The sequence below is a fragment of the Canis aureus genome, chromosome 30, assembly GCF_053574225.1.
Source record: "Canis aureus isolate CA01 chromosome 30, VMU_Caureus_v.1.0, whole genome shotgun sequence".
In the NCBI taxonomy this organism is placed as follows: Eukaryota; Metazoa; Chordata; class Mammalia; order Carnivora; family Canidae; genus Canis; species Canis aureus.
The window spans coordinates 23,838,275-23,851,004 of record NC_135640.1 but is presented as its reverse complement, the minus strand read 5'-3'; the positions used below and the strand labels follow the sequence as shown (position 1 = coordinate 23,851,004).

Here is a 12,730-nt window from a genome sequence, read left to right as displayed (position 1 = left end):
GATTCCTCTTACTCTAAGAAAGCTGTGGGTTAAGGTCTAGTTGATGGGCAGAGAATGGCTACATAGTATCAGATTGTTTGCCTGTTTATTTAAGTTACCTTAAATAAAAATCTGGGAAAAGGGTTAAGGCTTCCTTTGTTTCTTGGTCTTCAAGTACCTTCTCAGTCTGGAGGATAGTTTACTGTCCCTCCTCCATCTTCTAATGACATAACAGTAAGGAAATGAAGCAATAGATGATCTACTTCATCAATAAAATCCCTCAAAGTATTAGTTCTGAGACTGTACATATCCAATATTGCATTTGGCTAGGGATGATAACATATGATACTGATGGAATGGATAGATTGAGAGTATTCTGTGATACTTGCAGGTGCTAATTGAAAGAGCAAATGTGGTTCTTCAGTGTGACCTCTAACAAACTCTATAGCCTATATTTCTATTAAGCCAGCAAACTGGATTCTTGAACAGACAATTCTATATATTTTTTTTTTTATTCTCAGAGACACCAGGAGAGTGCTCAGATATTAGAATTTAGAATTGCTAACAGAAAAACAAACACTAATATCTCAATTTCTGGCAGGTCTGTAGAAATCTTTGTAGTTGAAGTCTTTGTATTGTTAATTGGAAAGAGGGCTAATCTTGAAAATGATCACAGTATGAACAAAAATAAAAAAAAATTTCCTTAACCATAAACCACAAATTGAATTCATTTTACATGGACTTCATAAATTTAGACTTTGAGGAAAAAATGCCCCCCCTGTTTTATTCAAACCTAATTTCTTCATATTACAATAAAGTACTTTATATTCTCAACGTGCATCTTCAAGCATTTTCGAAGCTGATAAATCCTTTCTTTATACAATTGTTTAGCATATGTCCAATGTGTCAAATAGATAAAGGATAGATATTCTAATGAGAGTGTAGGCAGAAGGCCCAGAATATTTCATGGTCACAGCCTGTTCCTTTTACCATAAACCACTGAGGACATTGCCTGATGGAATTACTTGGGAGTCAGGAAAAACCCAAGAACAATTACTTAAAAGTCAGTTATCACAATGACTAAGAAAGACACTGAAAAATAAAAATGGTGAAAGGACTCACCCTAATATATTTCTTTTTTTCCAGTTTTTCTGAAGTATACTTAGCACACAAAAAAACTGCACATAATTAATGTATACAATTTGGTGCATTTGGACATATATATATATACTCATGTTAACACCATCACAATCAAGGTAATAAACATTCATCATTTCCAAAAACTTCTCATGTCTTCTCTCTCTCTCTCTCTCTTTTTTCTTTCTTTCTTTCTTTCTTTCTTTCTTTCTTTCTTTCTTTCTTTCTTTCTTCCTTTTTCTTTTTCTTTCTTTCTTTTTTTTTTTTTTTTTTTTTGCTTTGTTTTTGGTGGTGTTGGCAAGAACACTTAGCATGAGATCTCTTAATAAAATTCTAATTTCTCATTGTTCCCTCTAGGCACTATATTGTAGATCAGATCTCTTACTCATTTGTATGACTGTAACTTTATAACCATTGAATACTCCTCCTCTCTTATACTTCCATCCCCTGGTAATCACCATTCTACTGTCTCCTTCTGTACCTATGATTATATTAGATGCTCCATATAAAAGAAATCATTCAGTGTTTCTCTTTCTGTGACTATTCTATTTCACTAGCATAATGTCTCCCAAGTCCATTTATATTGTCACAAATCGTAGGATTTCCAACTGTTTTGTTTGAATAATACTACATTGTACGTGTATATCACATTTTCTCTATCCATTTTCTGTTGATGGACATTTGAATTATTTCCATATCTTGGTTATTGTGAACAAGGACACATTAAATGTGGTACTGTAGATATCTCTTCAAGATCCTGATTCCAATTCTTCTAGGTATATATTCAGAGGTGGACCTCATGGATAATATGGTATTTATATTTTTAAAATTTGTTAGGAACCGCCATGCCATTTTCCATAGTTGTGGTACGACTTTACATTTCCACCAATGATCCACAAGAGTTCTAACACACAACTTGTCAACACTATATTTTGGGTTTGCTTTTGTTTTGTTTTGTTTTGTTTTGATAATGGAAATCTAACATGCATGAGGTAGTATCTCACTGTGTTTCTGATTTGCATTTCCCTGACAATTAGTGAAACTAAGCATCTTCTCATATACCTGTTGGCCATTTGTATATCTTTATTGGAGAAATGTCTACTCAGTTTCTTAGGCCATTTTTAATGGGATTATTTGATTTTTGTTTTTAGGCTGCAGAAGTTCCTTATATATTTTGGAAATAATCCTCTTCACATACATATGGTGTGCAAATATTTTCTCCTATTCTGAAGGCTGCTTCTGTGCTGTTATTGTGTCCTTTGGTGTGCAAAGATTTTTTTTTAAGATTTTTTTTTTAATTTATTCTTGAGAGAGAGAGAGAGAGAGAGAGAGAGAGAGGCAGAGGGAGAAGCAGGATCCATGCCAGGACCCCGACGCGGGACTTGATCCCAGGACTCCAGGATCATGCTCTGGGCCAAAGGCAGGTGCTGAACTGCTGAGCCACCCAGGGATCCCTGTGCAAAAGATTTTTTGTTTAATGTAGTATCAGTTTGTCTACTTGTCTTTGGATACCTAGACTTTTGATGTCATATCTGAGAAATCATTAATGAGACCAATGTCAAGAATCTTTTCCATTATGCTTTCTTCCAGGATTTCTATGGTTTCAGACTTTACATTTAAGTCTTTAATCCATTTTAATGTTTATGTGTAGTGTGTGTCCAATTTAAGTTTTTTAAACTTTTTTTATTTGCATATAGTTGACACACAATGTTACATTAGTTTCAAATGTGCAACTTAGTGATTCAACATCTTTATATATTAGGTTGTGCTCACCACAAGTATAGCTGCCATCATACAATACCTATATAATATCATTGAGTATATTCCCTATGCTGTACCTTTTACTCTCATGACTTATTCATTTCATAACTGGAAGCCTGTATTTCTCACTCCCCTTAACCCATTTTATCTTTTTAAATGTGTATTTCCAGTTTTCCCAATGCTACTTATTGAAGAGACTATCCTTTCATAAGTGTTCTTGGTACCCTGTTGAAGATCAGATAATCTTAAGTGTGGATTTATTTCTGGGCTCTTTATTTTGTTCCATTGGTCTATTGCTATGCTTATTGTTATACCAATCTATTCCACTATGATGTTATACTGTTTGTTGTTATGCTGGTACCATACTGTTTTGATTACTGTAGCTTTTTAATATATTTTGAAATCAGGAAGTATGTTTCCTAAAACAAGACATTCTATAGTCTTAGGCCCACTAGTATAAAGTACTGATAAAAAATTAAAAATTAATAATGTATATTTGATGAATTTGTCTATTTTAATACATATTATACTACTTAAAGTAGTAGTTCTTTATAAAAACAGCTAGTTATTTGCTGGAAATTCATTGTTCTTGATAGCAGAAGTGTTTAGCAAATTTCTTTATATGTGAAATTTTTAATGTCTTGACATTAATAGTTTTTTGTATTATTGACTTTTCAAAATAGTTGAATGGGGAAGTTAAATCATTAATTTATATGTTTAAGAGAAATGAAATTATTTATATATAACCTACAAATATTTATAGACAAGGTCAAATTTATGTTTTGTTTTGTTTTGTTTTGTTTTGTTTTGTTTTTGTTTTGTTTTGTTTTTGCCACTTGTGCTTTTGATATCTTATCAAAGTAAAAATTGCCTGGTCCAAGGTCATGTAGATATACCGCTATATTTCTTTTTAAAAATTCAGTATTTTCACTGTTCGATATAATTCTATGACACTTTCTGAGATAGACCTTATATATGATTTGAGATAGGGATACAATTTTATTCTTTTTCAAGTGATATTTGAGTATAATTTACTCAAAAAATGATTTTTTCCTATTGAATTGTTTTGGCAACATTGTTGAAAAAGAACTAATATTGTAGTAAAATAAAAGAGATAAGAATATGTGAACAAAACCAATAATTTGATAAGATTGATCCATATCAATGGAGTTAATAAACTAATTATGCATAGACGCTGGTCTCTTTTCTTTAATTCACATAATTAGTGGTGACATCTTGATTTCCACATAATTCTATGCTACGTCAGTCACATATAGGGTGGAAGTAACAGTAGTTCAACATCAAAACTTTATTGGCCTTACTTTTCCACAGAAGTAATTTAACATACGTTCTCAGTCTAAAACTAAAGAGCAAAGAGATATATATGATAATTATTATTACTAGTCACTATTGAGAAAATAAATATTTAAGATCCAGAAATTATTCACAAATAATTTTCAAATATTGTTTTTATTTTAAAAGGCTGTACTTTTAAATCCTAAGTAAAGGACTGATAATAAAAGCTGTCTGAAGCATTACATTTTGGATAAGATTTGGTCTTACACATCACATGGAATCTGAAGGAATTCATTCATCCACCTGAATGCCTATTGTTATTAAAAGAATGAAGAATTTATGTCAGGATATTTTTTGGATTTACTAGTTCCCAGAGAAGAACAAACCATTATCTGTAGGCTACAAATGAAAACTATTTATCTTGTTCCTTGTATCCAAACTATATTTCACAGTTCATGAGACTCAAATGGGAAGCAGTTTTCATTAGAAGTGGTGCTAGGAATTCCTCATAGTTAAAAAAATATAGGTGTACAGTAGACATGAGTGCTATAGGAGAGAGGGGCTATAAAATCATCCATCATTTAAGTAGAGACATAAAATTAATGATTTTGAATTTTGTAACAGGCAAGTATGTTAAAAACGCTGGCACTGCATCGTGAAAAAATAAATAATAGAAAATAGAGTATCTTATCAAATGCCAGTTATTCATAATACAGTAAAAATAAATTTTGGAGCAATAGACAATCAGATTTTTAATGCAAATTACTTTTTAATAATTTCACATTTCTTAAATATGAAAATGTATGTTTAAAATCAAATAAACATGTGTATTGCCAAGTCCATGTACATAGTTATATACTGAATTATGTCATCTCAAAATTATATGTTGAAGCCCTAGCTCCCTCTCCCTCACCATTACATTTGTAACTAAGGCTTTTAAAGAGGTAGCAACTTTTAAATGAGATTATATGGGTGGGATCCTAATCCAGTATTACTGTGTCCTATAAGAAGAGGAAAGACATAAGAAATGAGTTTCAGCCCTACATTAGCTGAAGAGATTACTTAAAATAAAGATAGAAATAAACAAAAAATTCTCTAACAAGGAGTTTACTATTAATAAAATGACAAAGTTGAGACGCCTGGGTGGCTCAGTGGTTTAGCTCCTGCCTTGGGCCCGGAGCGTGATCCTGGGGTCCTGGGATGGAGTCCCACATCGGGCTCCCTGCATGGAGCCTGCTTCTCCCTCTGTGTGTGTGTGTGTGTGTGTGTGTGTCTCATGAATAAATAAATAAAATATTTTTAAAAATGATAAAGCAGGTGCATGCAATTTTATTTTATTTTTATTTTTGCCAATCTTTTTGAGTCTTACCAGATGAGACAATGTTTCTTTCTTTTTTTTTTTAATTTTTATTTATTTATGATAGTCACACAGAGAGAGAGAGAGAGAGACAGAGACATAGGCAGAGGGAGAAGCAGGCTCCATGCAGGGAGCCTGATGTGGGATTCGATCCCGGGTCTCCAGGATCGCGCCCTGGGTCAAAGGCAGGCGCCAAACCACTGCACCACCCAGGGATCCCGAGATAATGTTTCTAAACTGGATGGTTAAGCACTCAATATCATTTTTGTTTTGTATTCTTGTTTGTTTGTATTATGAAAAATTATGAAATATCTATAAAATGAATAAAACATAGGTGAACTTCATTACCTCTTTTGGCAATTAACAACATATTGCACTTTTACTTGATCTATATTATTTCAATGTTCACTGTCCATTCAATATTTTGAATCAAATTCCAAATATTGTAAGATTCCAGCCATAAATATTTCCTCAAAATCTTAAAAGTTAGACTGCCTAGGTGGCTCAGCAGTTGAGTGTCTGCCTTCAGCTCAGGGCGTGATCCCAATCCAGGGATCGAGTCCTGCATTGAGGTCCTGCGAGGAGCCTGCATCACCCTCTATGTCTTTGCGTCTCTCTGTCTCTCTCATGAATAAATAAATAAAATTTAAAAAAATAAAATAAAATAAAATCGTGAAAATTCTCATCACACATTAAAAAATTTGTAATTATGTATGGTGGCAATTTTTATTTAAATTATTGTGGCAATCATTTGTCAATATGTATAAATACTGAATCATAAACTCACAGTATCATGATCCCACTGATCACATTTAGGATAAAAATTCAATTTTTAAAAAAAGAGTTTATTTATTTATTTAAGAGAGAGAGCAAGAGAGGGTGAGCACTAGCAGGGGGGAGGGCAGAGGGAGATACAGAAGCATATTCCCCTCTGAGCAGAGAGCCCAATTCTGGGCTCTATCCCAGGACCCTGGGATCATGACCTGACCTGAAGGCAGATGCTTAACCAACTGCACCACCAGACCCTCCCCTTCCCAAATTCTATTTAAATGTATGGGATATTAAAGTAATTATATGATTTATTTGCATTAAAACTATGAAAATGAGTTCCTAATAATTTTAAGAAATTGTTAAAGGAAAAAAAAAAAAAAAAAAGAAATTGTTAAAGGTTATCTCCTATAAATAAAATGAAAATTAGAAGAAACGTAATATCCTGGTAAGAATTTAGGTAAATTGCTTAGCTCTAGAATAAAGTATATCAAACCAGAATTCTGAGGTATCTCTAAGGGTTCTACAATGTAAGATGATTGAAAATAAGTAAATTATTTATTTCTGTATTAATGTACAATGACAATGATTGAGAAATCTCATTAGCAAATTCATTAAAGGTTTTCCAGGACTGCTTTTAAGTGCTCAGTGGGATATATTCACTTGACAGTCAGTTCTAGATCATAGAGTGGTAGCCATTGGTGATTGCAAGGAGATGACATTAGACTTTCCTTCTGGAAGAACCTTCTTCAACCTCCCCTTCTAGGTTACTACTAACTTACTGAACTGGACATGTTCCCTTTTGTAAAATGGCATTAATAGTAAAAACTATTTCATTGAATGTTAATTGGTCTAATTTTCAAAAGTACTTAGTACAGTGTTTGATATATAAGGTATTAAATGAGGGTTTTAAAAAATACAAATTTTATATTAAAAGGTTAGACCCAGAATCCAGACTACTTGTAGCCCATCCTCTTAAACAACGTTGTATGTTACTCTTTAATAAAATTATAATATTTTTACATATAATAAATTTTATATAAACTTTTAAATATTTTTATTTTCCTATATTGTGTTATACATGTATTACTTTTAAATAACTATATAAAGTAATAGCAAGATTAGGATGCTTTATTCTGAACTAACTTATTTACAGACAAAGTGCTATATTAAAGGTTACAGAATCTAAAAGTTCTGAAATGCATTGAAGCTTTCATAAGCCAGTGGTTATAATGACCAACAGACTCCACAAAACCATTTACTCACAAGAGGAAAAATGGCCTGATTGGATTAGAAGTGGAAAGACTAATGCATTTTTGTCCTTAAGGATTAGAAGAAAAATCGTTCTCTCAACTCTGAAAGTGAGCACAACAAGCAATCCAAAAGCATTATTTGTGTGAGGCAGTTTGTAGAATCTGTTCCATTTGTCACTAAAAGTAGTGGTTGAGGTTCAGGAAAATTTGAGTAATGGTTCAGCCTCAGGGTCAGTGGTCACATATTCAGAACAATACCTTAGGTTTAAAGATGATTCACATCCTCAGAAACACTCAGCATTATCATCTACCCCCTATTAATCCTTAACTTACAATACCTTTTTTAAAAGGAATAAGATTAGATTACTTTTAATATATATATTAAATTGTGTGTTTATATATACAAATTCATGGAACATTTGGAAAAATGTTCATATATGAACATATATGTTAATATACATGTATATGTATCTATAAGCATATCTATAAGTATATAGATATATATAAGCATTATGTATAATATACATATATACATATATATGAACATTTTTCCATATGACAACTGGTAAACATTTTTAGTGAATGGCTGATAACTATCTCAGATGGTTTTTACGTGTTTGTATACTTATTTGTGAACTTTGACTTGAGAGTTGACTGCATGTAAAAGCTATTCCATTTCCAGGTAAACAGTATCCTGGGAGCTGTTTGACACACCTTAAAAAGGAAAAAAAAAGTCTTACCTCTAGCCGTAGAATTTCAGAGGTCTCTGAAGCATAACAAAAACTAGAAAAGGAGAATTTATATAGTTAGAAAACAGGCATCAGCAATTTGTACATGATATCTCTCCCATTCCCTATGGTTACAAGGTTACAGCTTATAGAAACACAACATTTTTCAAGGTACCTACCATAAAATTTCAAAATGATGAAAAAATAACTAGATGCTTCTTTGGTTACCTTTCAGGCACCAGTATCTAAAATCTAACACAGAGCAAAGACTGCATCAGCCTCAGGGTGGATAGTATCTGCCTACATCATATACCATTAAAATCACTTCAAATATTTTAACTATTTTCAAATAAAATTGTTTTGCTTATATAAACAGTAAGCCAAGTGAAGAAAAATCAAGAAGTAATTCTATGCCAGCCTACATATATGTGTCAAGCACTGTTTAAGATTATGTTATATGACTAGCGTATAGCCATCTCTACTGTGCTTAGAATTCTAAGATGATCCTTGATTTCCTCCCCTTATTGTACATGCCCTTGCAAAATTCACTGCCCTTGAAGTGTGGGACCCATCAATATGACAGAATAATAATAATAATAATAATAATCAATAACAATAATTCTTTGATTAGGTTATGTTATATGGCAAAGGTGATAAGATACTGCTTGTTATTTTTCCTACAACTACTGATTCTCCAATTCTCTAACATCAGCTGGGTATGCTATAATTAAAACCAATTCTGGCACTAACTACTTGGAATTAGGTCAAGTAAGGGATCCATCCCATAAGATTATCCCAACTTCACAGCCAGATTCAAGTGGGGTCTCCAGGTGACCCATACCTCTGCCTAGCTGATTAGATTTGGGGTTCATACAAACACATATTAGGTTTGACAATTTGTTAAAGTAACTCAAAGAACTCAGAAAAGCCTCATTTATGAACACAGTTTTATTATAAACAATAAAATTAACAGTCAGATGAATAGAGACATAGAGTAAGATCCAGAAGGATCCTATACACAGGAAAGTCAAGATATGTCATCCTCCCAATAGATATATTCACCAACCCAGAAGCTTCCCCAAATCTTATCATTCTGACTTTTTAAACATAAGTTACATTATGTAGCCATGATTGATTTGATCACTGACTATTGGTGACTGACTCAATCTCTGACCACTCTCCCCTACCCAGACTTTGGGAGTATAACTGAAAGTTCTGACCCTCTAATCATGAAGTTAATTTTTCTGAAGCTATCTAACCCCCTCTCTCCCCACGAAACAATTATGTTGTCTCATTAACATAAAAAAGACACTTCTTCTATCTCTCAGGAAATCTCAAGGGTTTTAGGAGCTCTGTACCAGAAACCAGGAACAAACCAAGTATATATATATTTTTTTGTTATACTACAGATAGTGTCTCTATAGAGACACTTATAGTGTCTCTTATATAGATCTCTATATAAGATCTTCTTAGGAAAATGAAAGAAGAGATTCTCCAGCTGGCCTTGAAATGCTGTGTGAGTTCTAGGAGCTGAGAATGGCCCCAGCAGACAGCCAGTAAGAAGGCAGGGACCTTAGTCCTGGAACTACAAGAAAGTGAATTAAGCTCACACCTAATGGACTTAGAAGAGTATGCTTCTTCTGAGACCTTTCTGAGACCATAGTCCCGGTTTCACATGCTTGTTTTTAGCCTAATTGGGACCCTGACCATAAAACCTAGGTAACATCTGATCAGAAACCTGACCTCAGGAAACTGAGAAATAAATTTGTGTTCTTTTTTAGCCATTCTATGCAATCATTTCTTGCATAGCACTAGAGAACTAATTCACTTCTCCTCATGGAATTCATATTTTATTGGGAGAGACAGATAATAAATACCTGAGAAAAAGCTAATAATGCAACATCAGACAAAAAGTGCTTTGAAGTAAGAGGAAGGGTAGGTGTCTCAATGATGACAGAGGATTCCAGAATATCACTGCAAGAAGGTTCTGGAATGGGAGGAAGCTCATCAAACTGTAGGAAAAGTCATAGGGGGACATAGAACAAAATGAAGCAGAAGGGAATTGGTGGGGGCAGGGTTTGGACATCTAGGAAGGGATTAGATCATAAAACTCATAACAATCATTTATTTTTAGTTTTTAGAACTCTTTCAACAGTTTATTCTCTTCTATAGACTTTTTAAATTACTGATCATTTGGGGAAATTTTAATAGCTTGGTTAATATTTTCAAACTCTGCTGGTATGTTTGTTTTTCTAACTATCTGTCAATGTTGATGATGTTTTACTCTCACACAGTGGTCTATTTAATTGTTGTACCCAATTAACAGTGGTTCTGTGTTTCTAACTTCTTATGCATTAGATCATTAGGGATTTATTCTATGTTTTTGTTTCTTATTATTTATTTAGCAATTTTATGCACATAATACCTATAATTCTGTAGTGGAGGTGCAGGGGCGCAAGAGTGCCTGGTTCCAGGGATCCCAAACAGACCAGTTTGCCCACTAACCCCTGACAAAATCCAAAGACAGAGATGAAGTTGTGGTGAAACAAGAAAGCAATTTCCCAACTCCATGATCAGTTGTGTCATGTCGGTCGGTAGCTTCAAATTGTCTCTGAGATAGGGGATCCCTGGGTGGCGCAGCGGTTTAGCGCCTGCCTTTGGCCCAGGGCGTGATCCTGGAGACCCGGGATCGAATTCCACGTCGGGCTCCCAGTGCATGGAGCCTGCTTCTCCCCCTGCCTGTGTCTCTGCCTCTCTCTCTCACTGTGTGCCTATCATAAATTTACAAAAATAAAAATAAAAAATAAAAAAAACAGATTGTCTCTGAGATAAGTATTATATCACGAAATCAGTAAATATATTATTTCTTTCCTCAGAAAGCCAGTTGTTAAGCTTCACCAGCATACCAATGATAGGATATAATCATTGGCAAGTTGATAAATATAAATCGCAACAAGAGATTTTTCTGTAAATTATCAGCTTACTTTGACCTTCTATACTAATAAAAATAATTTTTGAGAAAAATAACTTTGTTCCAGTTGCAACTTATGCATGTAAATTTATCTATTTATATATCTATCATCTATCATATATATATATATCTTTGCTATCACATTTAATGTAATAAAATAAAATTTGCATGTATAAGAAGTTAATTAAACAATAGTTTATTCTGGATGCTGAAATTAATATAGATTTATCACATTCAATTATATTTATTAATCAGAAAATCTCTTCACACTAACATCTTCCTATTCCCTGATTCAATTATCACTCAGGGACATAGTATAGCTTTCTGCTAGTAGGTAATTGATGGAAAATAAAAAAGTCTACAATGTCATACAATTTTCCTATCATATTAACTGGAAAGGAAAATATGCCTAATTCCACCTCTAAACACAAGAGAAACATAGAGAATAACAATTATGTCATTCCCTGCAATATTTAATTTTCAAAAGAAAACTGAGAAGTAAATTATATATATATACATATATATATTAAATTACTTGCTAACAGAAAAAGAAAACTTGTATTTGTATTTCAGTGAAATATTGTAATAAAATAAAAGAGTAATATGATAGTTATTTAGTTATCTTAAATAAGCTTTATGTATAGAGTATCAGAATAAGAAATTTAAAAAAAACTATGATACATATAATGTGGGTGTATCTAAATTCTATCTTCTTTCTGGTAGTTTATTTTCTTCCTCAAGTAACTATGGGATACGCCCATTTATATGTTTTCACTTCAAAAATTTTATACCCAATTCTTTCTAGAAATTTAGCTTGGGGTGCTTGAACCAATTTCTACCTAGGAAAACAATGAAAAGAATCAGATTGTAACTTTTATTTTGTAGCAAACTATCATCAGGGGCCCCGTTTTCTTCCCTAGCTATGCCAACTTCTATTACTTCTGATATAAAAGAAAACTATTCAGTGAGTTTGGAGTGAGCAGTGCAAAACAGCTGGCTGGCATTTAATGTACATAACCAATTCATAAGTCATCTTATACTCACTCCATTCTTTTTTTTTTTTTTTTTAGATTTTTTAAAATACACTTGGTTATTTCCTGTCCAGAAGATAAAACATTTTGTCACCCTTTTTTTGATAATCATGAATGTTCCTATAATAATATCACTGTTTCTGGATGTGCTCCAAATAAGTGTTACTTATTAGTTACAAATATATGAATATTCTTCAGTCTTTTATGAATCAAATTAAATATTATGTGCAATGAGCATTATTTTTTTTTTGTTTTTATTGTTTTCATCTTAAAAATATTTAATCATTTCACTTTTCACCTGGAGAATATTCTTAGAAATACACTATTATATTTTTGTACCTATTTTGTGCCTAAAAAAATAAAAAGCAAAATGAATTATTTCTGAGGACTAAACACCATTATTCATATTTTGTTTTTAGAGGAAAAATAGAGTAATGAGAGGAGAGAAA

The 12,730-nt window shown here is 32.6% G+C and overlaps 1 long non-coding RNA gene across 4 annotated transcripts in view; it reads right to left on the bottom strand.

Annotated features, from left to right (window-relative positions):
• LOC144301781 (uncharacterized) overlaps nt 1-12,730 on the bottom strand; it is a 327,386-nt gene that overhangs the window by 200,599 nt on the left and 114,057 nt on the right. For 3 of the 4 annotated variants that reach the window (XR_013368638.1, XR_013368635.1, XR_013368636.1), the window contains exons 1-2: nt 10,157-10,272; nt 8,292-8,334 (exon numbers count right to left, since the gene is read on the bottom strand). This is a non-coding gene — a long non-coding RNA (uncharacterized LOC144301781). Of the gene's footprint in view, nt 1-8,291; nt 8,335-10,156; nt 10,273-12,730 lie in introns of those variants that run through there. The other variant, XR_013368639.1, reaches the window with a different exon arrangement.